A 12,380-nucleotide genomic window follows, 5' to 3' on the forward strand; every position below is an offset into this window, starting at 1 on the left:
CAAAGGAAAATCTAGATCTCTGGAGATGGACTTGTAACCTTGAGATTGTTGATATTTTTCCACGATTTTGGTTCTCAAGTCCTCAGACAGTTCTTCTCCTCTTTCTGTTGTCCATGCTTAGTGTGGCACACACAGACACACAATGCAAAGACTAAGTGAACTTCTCTCCTTTTTATCTGCTTTCAGGTGTGATTTTGATATTGCCCACATCGGTTACTTGCCCCAGGTGAGTTTAAAGGAACATCACATGCTTGAAAAAATCTTATTTATCCACAATTTTGAAAGGGTTCCAATAATTTGTGACATTAAAGTATGACATTATGTCCAATTTGCTTTTTTCCTCCCTTTTTTGGGGGTTAGTTCCAATACACACAAAGGGAATAAACATGTGTATAGCAAAACATGTGTTACTGCAATCCTTTTCTGTGAGAATTTTATAGAAAAATTTCAGGGGTGCCAACATTTACGGCCATGACTATATGTGTGTATTGGCGCTGTGTATGAGTATATAGAGGCTGTGTACGCATATGAGGCTGTATATGTGTATTTCCTTAAGGTTGCAGGGTGTAAATGTACGTCCTGCCCCCCTCCAGTTCTATGCTTCATAACCGGTTGGTTAGAGCTGGGACATGTGGCTAATGCCAGAGTTCACCAATCAGGGTGATGTCCAGCATTAACCACATTAGATGCCACAATCAAAGTTCATTGCAGCATCTAAAAGTATGAAAATAGGTTGCCAGATAGCCCAGAGGAGCTGATCAGGACCACAGCAAAATTTTGGTGTCCCGATCAACTCAGCGGAGGGTACCTATCTGCCTCCGGCTCGTCTGATCTGTGCATCTTTTAGTGCAGAAAGCTTCAACAGCCTGTAGTAAGGTAGCGCCAATAACACTGATCAATTCTGTGCTATGGCACAGCATTGATAAGTATATGCAATCTAAAAATTACTTGGGGGCGGGGAGGGGTTGAAGGAGGCCTTGACCTGTGTAAGGGGCCCCAACATTTCTGACGGCAGCCCTGATGTGGGTGTGTCAGCTGTGTAATAATGATGAGGTGCTTAAGGTATATGGGGTGATGAGGAGACTGAGGATGGAGTGCGTGGGGTGTATGGGGGTGATGAGGAGACTGAGGATGGAGTGCATGGGGTGATGAGGAGACTGAGGATGGAGTGCATAGGGGTATATGGGGTGATGAGGAGACTGAGGATGGAGTGCATGGGGTGATGAGGAGACTGAGGATGGAGTGCATGGGGTGATGAGGAGACTGAGGATGGAGTGCATGGGATGTATGGGGTGATGAGGAGACTGAGGATGGAGTGCATGTGGTGATGATGAGACTGAGGATGGGGTGCGTGGGGTGATGAGGAGACTGAGGATGGAGTGCATGGGGTGATGAGGAGACTGAGGATGGGGTGCGTGGGGTGTATGGGGTGATGAGGAGACTGAGGATGGGGTGTGTGGGGTATATGGGGTGATGAGGAGACTGAGGATGGAGTGCGTGGGGTGTATGGGATGATTCAGTGGTTGGTACAGTATTTGGCAGTATTATATTCATGGAGTACAGTGGTTGGCAGTATTATATTAATGGAGTACAGTGGTTGGCAGTATTATATTAATGGAGTACAGTGGTTGGCAGTATTATATTCAGGGGTACAGTATTTGGCAGTATTATATTCAGGGGTACAGTGGTTAGCAGTATTATATTCAGGGGTACAGTGGTTGGCATTATTCAGGGGGTACAGTGGTTGGCAGTATTATATTCAGGGGGTACAGTATTTGGCAAGGTTATAATGATTATTGTCATCATACAGAGGATGAGGATCTACTGACAAATTAAGGAACCAATGATGTCCAGGTGTCAGACTCTGCAGAGAAGATGGAAGAAATCCTGGTGTCTGGACCAGATGAAGAAGAAAAATAAAGACAACAGAAAAGACGTCACTCAGGTCAGTGATATCATTGTGTATTTTCCTAACTGTCCCATCAGAGCTGTAGTCACTGATATCATTGTGTAGTCTCCTGACTGTCCCATCAGCTGTAGTCACTTCAGACATGATGGGAGTTGCAGCTTTCCAACATCTGGGCAGCCACTTGAACCAAGGTGATTGGTGGGGGTCCCATGAGTCAGACCCCCACTATAAAAATGGGCTGTTTATTTTAAAATGCCTGGGCCTATTTTTTGTCCCAGTCTGGCCCTGCCTGTAAGTCACTTCTATTACTAAGGAGCCAAGGAACCAGGGGGTGCCAAGGGGTGTCGTACTAAGTCAAGGGGTGCGAGTGTAAAGGGGAGCACTGCCCTCTGCCTGCCAGCTAGATAAGGGTCAGGCTGACTCAGGGTAGTACTCATGGGGCCTGGTACGCACACTGAGAGGGACAGGGGCCACCCGGAGCCCACCTCAGGAGCCGTTCCATCCACCTGTGGTGGACAAGGCAAGTGGTGACACTACACGGGCGGGGTAAGTGGAGGCACTCCGGTGGGGTCTAGGTACATGAGGGGGCACAGTGCTGGTGGTGGGGGTGGGGGGGGGCCAGGCACATTCTTTGCACAGGGGCCCTCTGCTGACTGTGTCCGCCCCTGTGTTGACAGATACTATTGTTAGGTTTTGGGGGGTTTTGTGTTTGCAATGTTTGGGGTATGTGTTATTTTTTGTTTCTTTATTCATAAATTTTAAGGGTAATATATGTTTTTTTATTTTTGGGGAAGGGGGCAGGAGCAAAATATTTTATAAATTATTATTGTTTATTTGTTTTTTAATCAAAAACTGTTATTTTTGTTGTTATTATTATTCATCAACTTCATCAATATTTTATATATTTTTATTTGGCAAAATAATTCTTGGAATGTCTTTTATCAATTTTGTGCAGAAATTTAGGATAGAGGTTAACCATGTTGCGGTGGGAATTGCTAAACTAAAAATTAATAACAGAAATACAGTTTGCCCCCGAGGTTCCAAAGCACAGAATGCACTTCAGATCAACAGCCGAAGCATCGTAGGGGGACCCATTCTAATGGAGACAATGTCCTCCACCCATTTCCACAACATTGAGGGGCCACTCAAAGAAAGGGGCAGTCGAGCTTGAGCCACAGACGGTTGTCTCCATTCTGTATTTCTGTTTTATAATCAACATAATGTATTTTTCATAGTTTTAAATGGCAATAATCAGTTATAGTATGTGATTTATTACATTAACTTATAGATTTTTCTTTACAGTACAGTTATGTCTTAAATCTGCGGTCTGTCTATTGAAAAAGGGATTACTACAAATAAAAAACAGATATTAGAAATCATAAATGTTCCCAATCTCTGTACCTGAGACACAGTTGTGTTATATAAGAAGCTGTCTATAGACGATATACTTATTAAAAACACATATATCTTCATGTATAAGGTAGAGACTATGACATCTCTGCAGGTCTAGATGTTATATCTAGCCTGATTGTTATCAGTAATTAATATAAATATTAATTACCTGTCTCTTGGTTCCTTTCCTGCAGCTGACGGGGGTATAGGTCACTTTCACCTTCTCACCGGGCATCAATCACCTATAAAAAGACACAGGTATGATAACATGTCCCTTATACATGCTACAGACGCTAATATATATAACACTCTAGGGCCAGAACTACTTGTCTCAGGGATTATAAAACCGCATTAGAAAAAAAAAAAGAAAAGATGGAACCCATTGAGATATAGATGATAGGGATTTTTATTTCTATTGTCGTGCAGTGTATTATCCCTCCCAGGATGATGTTGACAGACACTATTGTTAGGTTTTTTGGGGTTTTGTGTTTGCAATGTTTGGGGTATGTGTTATTTTTTGTTTCTTTATTCATAAATTTAAGGGTAATATATGTTTTTTTATTTTTGGGGAAGGGGGCAGGAGCAAAATATTTTATTAATTATTATTGTTTATTTGTTTTTTAATCAAAAACTGTTATTTTTGTTGTTATTATTATTCATCAACATCATCAATATTTTATATATTTTTATTTGGCAAAATATTTCTTGGAATGTCTTTTATCAATTTTGTGCAGAAATTTAGGATAGAGGTTAACCATGTTGCGGTGGGAATTGCTAAACTAAAAATTAATAACAGAAATACAGTTTGCCCCCGAGATTCCAAAGCACAGAATGCACTTCAGATCAACAGCCGAAGCATCGTAGGGGGACCCATTCTAATGGAGACAATGTCCTCCACCCGTTTCCAGAACATTGAGGGGCCACTCAAAGAAATGGGCAGTCGAGCTTGAGCCACAGATGGTTGTCTCCATTCTGTATTTCTGTTTTATAATCAACATAATGTATTTTTCATAGTTTTAAATGGCAATAATCAGTTATAGTATGTGATTTATTACATTAACTTATAGATTTTTCTTTACAGTACAGTTATGTCTTAAATCTGCGGTCAGTCTATTGAAAAAGGGATTACTACAAATAAAAAACAGATATTAGAAATCATAAATGTTCCTAATCTCTGTACCTGAGACATGGTTGTGTTATATAAGAAGCTGTCTGTAGACGATGTACTTATTAAAAACACATATATCTTCATGTATAAGGTAGAGACTATGACATCTTTGCAGGTTTAGATGTTGTATCTAGCCTGATTGTTATCAGTAATTAATATAAATATTAATTACCTGTCTCTTTGTTCCTTTCCTGCAGCTGACGGGGGTATAGGTCCCTTTCACACTCTCACCGGGCATTATTCACCTATAAAAAGACACAGGTATGATAACATGTCCCTTATACATGCTACAGACGCTAATATATAACACTCTAGGGCCAGAACTACTTGTCTCAGGGATTATAAAACCGCATTAGAAAAAAGAACAAAAGAAAAGATGGAACCCATTGAGATATAGATGATAGGGATTTTTATTTCTATTGTAGTGCAGTGTATTATCCCTCCCAGGATGATGTTGACACAGGGGCGGACATATCACTTGTTCAGCCGGTTCGGCTGCACAGGGGCCCAGCGTGTTAGGGGGCCCACCTAGTGGCCCAGGTCACAGTCTGGGCCCCTGCAGGGCCCCCTGCCAGTACTTCATACTAAATGCTGCAGCAACAGGTCCCGGACCTGCCGCTGACAGCATTAATTTACCTTTAAACCGGCCGGGCGAGACGGACAGGCCAGGGGCCGTCATCAGGGGGGTACAACCGGTACCCCAGTAAGGGGCCCGGACCCTCAGGGAGGCCCAACTGGCCCCAACACTCTTTCTTGCGAGTCAGTGAGTGACTGTCACTCACTGACGGCTGGGGGGGGGGGGGGGGAGTCTTAATGTACACTGACTGACTACATCATATTCTTTTTTCTTATGTTCCAGCCCTGCCCTGTCTGTTGCCCAGACTGGCCAGCGAGGCTGGAGCGAGAGGGAGCGCCGTCCGGAGGGCAGCACTCTGTCACTTTATAATGTCAGGGGCTGCAGTTGGTATGAGACATGCCTGTGCGCGGCTCTCAGTTACCAGCAGGGCCTGTAGTAGCAGCTGGCCAGTGACGTCAGATCACGTGTTCCTCCTCTTCCTGCCCACTGCCTGCAATAGAGGAGCGGAGCAGCAGACTACACTGCACACAGGTACTTACTTGTATGGGGGCAGTGTATGATGGCTGTGTATGTGTGTGTGTGTGTGTGTGTGTGTGTGTATATGGGGACAAAGTGTGTGTGTATGATGGCTGTCTATGTGTATATAGAAGCTGTGTATGTTTATATAGAAGCTGTGTATGTGTATATAGAAGCTGTCTATGTGTATATAGAAGCTGTGTATGTGTATGATGGCCATGTGTGTGTATAATTGGGCAGTGTGTGTATATAGAAGCTGTATATGTGTATATAGAAGCTGTGTATGTTTATATAGAAGCTGTGTATGTGTATATAGAAGCTGTGTATGTGTATGATGGCCATGTGTGTATACAGGGGCAGTGTGTGTATATAGAGGCAGTGTATTTATTTATGGCCATGTGTGTATGATGGCAGTGTGTGTCTATATAGTGGCAGTGTATATGCATATAGAAGCTGTGTTTGTGTATGATGGCCATGTATGTATAAAGGGGCAGTGTGTGTCTATATAGTGGCAGTGTATGTGTATATAGTGGCTGTATATGTGTGTATGATGGCAGTGTGTGTCTATATAGTGGCAGTGTATGTGTATAGTGGCTATATATGTGTGTATGATGGCAGTGTGTGTATATATAGTGGCAGTGTATGTGTATATAGTGGCTGTATATGTGTGTATGATGGCCGTGTGTGTCTATATAGTGGCAGTGTTTGTGTATAGTGGCTGATATGTGTGTATGATGGCAGTGTGTGTCTATATAGTGGCAGTGTATATGCATATAGAAGCTGTGTATGTGTATGATGGCCATGTGTGTATAAAGGGGCAGTGTGTGCATATAGCAGCTGTGTATGTGTGTATGATGGCTGTGTGTGTATATAGAGGCAGTGTATATATTTATGATGCATGTGTGTATATAGAGGCAGTGTATGTGCATATAGAAGCTGTGTATGATGGCCATGTGTGTGTGTATATAGGGGTAGTGTGTGTGTATGTGTTATGGCCGCCATCAGAACAGTTATGTTGTATGCACTGTATGGGTTAAATGCCATTCATTTGATAGCATGCAGTAAGAGACTGAGAATGTAGTCTGCCAGAGAGAGGATTTATGCATTGATGTTTTGGAGTGTGCTAAAACTCTCAATAATATACTAATAATGAGTGTGACTACAAAACTAACACTACTAATTCTGAATACATGCAAATACATAAAATAACTGACAAGGATTCCTGCGATGGACATGGAACACATGATTGTATATAAGACTAACACATTGATGTTGAAAATTGGAAGTTCACTCAGGCAAGTGTGCATATATGGTCGGTGTGAACAGGCGGCAAGTATTAATATGGCTACTAAGATGGTGGCCGGAAATAGATGCAGATATGTATAAATACAGTTCTATTCACTTTCTTTTTTGATATATGGTTTTTAGAAGAAGTATTAAAAGTGAGGTTTTAAAGTCTCAGATTATGTATTCAGTGCCATATACAGTCATAATGGTAAATGTTGGCACCCCTGAAATTTTTCAAGAAAAATAAGTATTTCTCACAGAAAAGGATTGCAGTAACACATGTTTTGCTATACACATGTTTATTCCCTTTGTGTGTATTAGAACTAAACCAAAAAAGGGAGGAAAAAAAGCAAATTGGACATAATGTCACACCAAACTCCAAAAATGGTCTGGACAAAATTATTGGCACCCTTAACTTAATATTTGGTCGCACACCCTTTGGAAAAAATAACTGAAATCAGTGTCTTCCTATAACCATCAATAAGCTTCTTACACCTCACAGCCGGAGTGTTGGACCACTCTTCCTTTGCAAACTGCTCCAGGTCTCTTATTGGAAGAGGCGCCTTTTCCCAACAGTAATTTAAGGATCTCTCCACAGGTGTTCAATGATATTTAGATCTGGACTCATTGCTGGCCACTTCAGAACTCTCCAGCGCTTTGTTGCCATCAATTTCTGGGGGCTTTTTGACGTATGTTTGGGGTCATTGTCCTGCTGGAAGACCCAAGATCTCGGACGCAGACCCAGCTTTCTGACACTGGGCTGTACAGTGCGACCCAAAATCTGTTGGTAATCCTCAGATTTCATGATGTCTTGTACACATTCAAGGCCCCCAGTGCCAGAGGCAGCAAAACAACCCCAAAACATCATTGACCTCCACCATATGTCACTGTAGGTACTGTGCTCTTTTCTTTGTAGGCCTCATTCCGTTTTCGGTAAACAGTAGAATGATGTGCTTTACCAAAAAGCTCTATCTTGGTCTCATCTGTCCACAAGACGTTTTCCCAGAAGGATTTTGGTTAATCAAGTTCATTTTGGCAAAATGTAGTCTTGCTTTTTTATGTCTCAGTGTCAGCAGTGGGGTCCTCCTGGGTCCCCTCCATAGCGTTTCATTTCATTTAAATGTCGACTGATAGTTCGCGCTGACTCTGATGCTCCCTGAGCCTGCAGGACAGCTTGAATATCTTTGGAACTTGTTTGGGTCTGCTTATCCACCATCCGGACTATCCTGCGTTTACACCTTTAATTAATTTTTCTCTTCCATCCATGCCCAGGGAGATTATCTACAGTGCCATGGGTTGTAAACTTCTTGATAATGTTGCGCACTGTGGACAAAGGAAAATCTAGATCTCTGGAGATGGACTTGTAACCTTGAGATTGTTGATATTTTTCCACGATTTTGGTTCTCAAGTCCTCAGACAGTTCTTCTCCTCTTTTTGTTGTCCATGCTTAGTGTCGCACACACAGACACACAATGCAAAGACTAAGTGAACTTCTCTCCTTTTTATCTGCTTTCAGGTGTGATTTTGATATTGCCCACACCTGTTACTTGCCCCAGGTGAGTTTAAAGGAACATCACATGCTTGAAACAATCTTATTTATCCACAATTTTGAAAGGGTTCCAATAATTTGTGACATTAAAGTATGACATTATGTCCAATTTGCTTTTTTCCTCCCTTTTTTGGGGGTTAGTTCCAATACACACAAAGGGAATAAACATGTGTATAGCAAAACATGTGTTACTGCAATCCTGTTCTGTGAGAATTTTATAGAAAAATTTCAGGGGTGCCAACATTTACGGCCATGACTATATGTGTGTATTGGCGCTGTGTATGAGTATATAGAGGCTGTGTACGCATATGAGGCTGTATATGTGTATTTCCTTAAGGTTGCAGGGTGTAAATGTACGTCCTGCCCCCCTCCAGCTCTGTGCTTCATAACCGGTTGGTTAGAGCTGGGACATGTGGCTAATGCCAGAGTTCACCAATCAGGGTGATGTCCAGCATTAACCACATTAGATGCCACAATCAAAGTTCATTGCAGCATCTAAAAATATGAAAATAGGTTGCCAGATAGCCCAGAGGAGCTGATCAGGACCACAGCAAAATTGTGGTGTCCCGATCAACTCAGCGGAGGGTACCTATCTGCCTCCGGCTCGTCTGATCTGTGCATCTTTTAGTGCAGAAAGCTTCAACAGCCTGTAGTAAGGTAGCGCCAATAACACTGATCAATTCTGTGCTATGGCACAGCATTGATAAGTATATGCAATCTAAAAATTACTTGGGGGCGGGGAGGGGTTGAAGGAGGCCTTGACCTGTGTAAGGGGCCCCAACATTTCTGACGGCAGCCCTGATGTGGGTGTGTCAGCTGTGTAATAATGATGAGGTGCTTAAGGTATATGGGGTGATGAGGAGACTGAGGATGGAGTGCGTGGGGTGTATGGGGGTGATGAGGAGACTGAGGATGGAGTGCATGGGGTGATGAGGAGACTGAGGATGGAGTGCATGGGGTGTATTGGGTGATGAGGAGACTGAGGATGGAGTGCATGGGGTGATGAGGAGACTGAGGATGGAGTGCATGGGGTGATGAGGAGACTGAGGATGGAGTGCATGGGGTGTATGGGGTGATGAGGAGACTGAGGATGGAGTGCATGTGGTGATGATGAGACTGAGGATGGGGTGCGTGGGGTGATGAGGAGACTGAGGATGGAGTGCATGGGGTGATGAGGAGACTGAGGATGGGGTGCGTGGGGTGTATGGGGTGATGAGGAGACTGAGGATGGGGTGTGTGGGGTATATGGGGTGATGAGGAGACTGAGGATTGGAGTGCGTGGGGTGTATGGGATGATTCAGTGGTTGGTACAGTATATTGCAGTATTATATTCATGGAGTACAGTGGTTGGCAGTATTATATTAATGGAGTACAGTGGTTGGCAGTATTATATTAATGGAGTACAGTGGTTGGCAGTATTATATTCAGGGGTACAGTATTTGGCAGTATTATATTCAGGGGTACAGTGGTTAGCAGTATTATATTCAGGGGTACAGTGGTTGGCATTATTCAGGGGGTACAGTGGTTGGCAGTATTATATTCAGGGGGTACAGTATTTGGCAAGGTTATAATGATTATTGTCATCATACAGAGGATGAGGATCTACTGACAAATTAAGGAACCAATGATGTCCAGGTGTCAGACTCTGCAGAGAAGATGGAAGAAATCCTGGTGTCTGGACCAGATGAAGAAGAAAAATAAAGACAACAGAAAAGACGTCACTCAGGTCAGTGATATCATTGTGTATTTTCCTAACTGTCCCATCAGAGCTGTAGTCACTGATATCATTGTGTAGTCTCCTGACTGTCCCATCAGCTGTAGTCACTTCAGACATGATGGGAGTTGCAGCTTTCCAACATCTGGGCAGCCACTTGAACCAAGGTGATTGGTGGGGGTCCCATGAGTCAGACCCCCACTATAAAAATGGGCTGTTTATTTTAAAATGCCTGGGCCTATTTTTGGTCCCAGTCTGGCCCTGCCTGTAAGTCACTTCTATTACTAAGGAGCCAAGGAACCAGGGGGTGCCAAGGGGTGTCGTACTAAGTCAAGGGGTGCGAGTGTAAAGGGGAGCACTGCCCTCTGCTTGCCAGCTAGATAAGGGTCAGGCTGACTCAGGGGAGTACTCATGGGGCCTGGTCCGCACACTGAGAGGGACAGGGGCCACCCGGAGCCCACCTCAGGAGCCGTTCCATCCACCTGTGGTGGACAAGGCAAGTGGCGACACTACACGGGCGGGGTAAGTGGAGGCACTCCGGTGGGGTCTAGGTACATGAGGGGGCACAGTGCTGGTGGTGGGGGGGGGGGGCAGGCACATTCTTTGCACAGGGGCCCTCTGCTGTCTGTGTCCGCCCCTGTGTTGACAGACACTATTGTTAGGTTTTGGGGGGTTTTGTGTTTGCAATGTTTGGGGTATGTGTTATTTTTTGTTTCTTTATTCATAAATTTTAAGGGTAATATATGTTTTTTATTTTTGGGGAAGGGGGCAGGAGCAAAATATTTTATAAATTATTATTGTTTATTTGTTTTTTAATCAAAAACTGTTATTTTTGTTGTTATTATTATTCATCAACTTCATCAATATTTTATATATTTTTATTTGGCAAAATATTTCTTGGAATGTCTTTTATCAATTTTGTGCAGAAATTTAGGATAGAGGTTAACCATGTTGCGGTGGGAATTGCTAAACTAAAAATTAATAACAGAAATACAGTTTGCCCCCGAGGTTCCAAAGCACAGAATGCACTTCAGATCAACAGCCGAAGCATCGTAGGGGGACCCATTCTAATGGAGACAATGTCCTCCACCCGTTTCCACAACATTGAGGGGCCACTCAAAGAAAGGGGCAGTCGAGCTTGAGCCACAGACGGTTGTCTCCATTCTGTATTTCTGTTTTATAATCAACATAATGTATTTTTCATAGTTTTAAATGGCTGTCTATTGAAAAAGGGATTACTACAAATAAAAAACAGATATTAGAAATCATAAATGTTCCCAATCTCTGTACCTGAGACACAGTTGTGTTATATAAGAAGCTGTCTATAGACGATATACTTATTAAAAACACATATATCTTCATGTATAAGGTAGAGACTATGATATCTCTGCAGGTCTAGATGTTATATCTAGCCTGATTGTTATCAGTAATTAATATAAATATTAATTACCTGTCTCTTGGTTCCTTTCCTGCAGCTGACGGGGGTATAGGTCACTTTCACCTTCTCACCGGGCATCAATCACCTATAAAAAGACACAGGTATGATAACATGTCCCTTATACATGCTACAGACGATAATATATAACACTCTAGGGCCAGAACTACTTGTCTCAGGGATTATAAAACCGCATTAGAAAAAAGAACAAAAGAAAAGATGGAACCCATTGAGATATAGATGATAGGGATTTTTATTTCTATTGTAGTGCAGTGTATTATCCCTCCCAGGATGATGTTGACACAGGGGCGGACATATCACTTGTTCAGCCGGTCCAGCTGCACAGGGGCCCAGCGTGTTAGGGTGCCCACCTAGTGGCCCATGTCAGAGTCTGGGCCCCTGCAGGGCCCCCTGCCAGTACTTCATACTAAATGCTGCAGCAACAGGTCCCGGACCTGCCGCTGACAGCAGTAATTTACCTTTAAACCGGCCGGGCGAGACGGACAGGCCAGGGGCCGTCATCAGGGGGGTACAACCGGTACCCCAGTAAGGGGTCCGGACCCTCAGGGAGGCCCGACTGGCCCCAACACTCTTTCTTGCGAGTCAGTGAGTGACTGTCACTCACTGACGGCTGGGGGGGGGGGGGGGGGGAGTCATACTGTACACTGACTGACTACATCATATTCTTTTTTCTTATGTTCCAGCCCTGCCCTGTCTGTTGCCCAGACTGGCCAGCGAGGCTGGAGCGAGAGGGAGCGCCGTCCGGAGGGCAGCACTCTGTCACTTTATAATGTCAGGGGCTGCAGTTGGTATGAGACATGCCTGTGCGCGGC

General features: G+C 43.5%; 1 long non-coding RNA gene across 1 annotated transcript; it reads right to left on the bottom strand.

Annotated features, from left to right (window-relative positions):
* Positions 1-3,469: 3,469 nt before the first annotated feature.
* Positions 3,470-11,637, bottom strand: LOC130361498 (uncharacterized). The gene is made up of 3 exons (XR_008891029.1): positions 11,563-11,637; positions 4,642-4,714; positions 3,470-3,543 (listed from the first exon to the last, which is right to left on the bottom strand). It is a non-coding gene; the product is annotated as an uncharacterized LOC130361498 (long non-coding RNA).
* Between the last annotated feature and the right edge of the window lie 743 nt (positions 11,638-12,380).

The sequence above is a fragment of the Hyla sarda genome, chromosome 3, assembly GCF_029499605.1.
Source record: "Hyla sarda isolate aHylSar1 chromosome 3, aHylSar1.hap1, whole genome shotgun sequence".
Classification (NCBI taxonomy): domain Eukaryota; kingdom Metazoa; phylum Chordata; class Amphibia; order Anura; family Hylidae; genus Hyla; species Hyla sarda.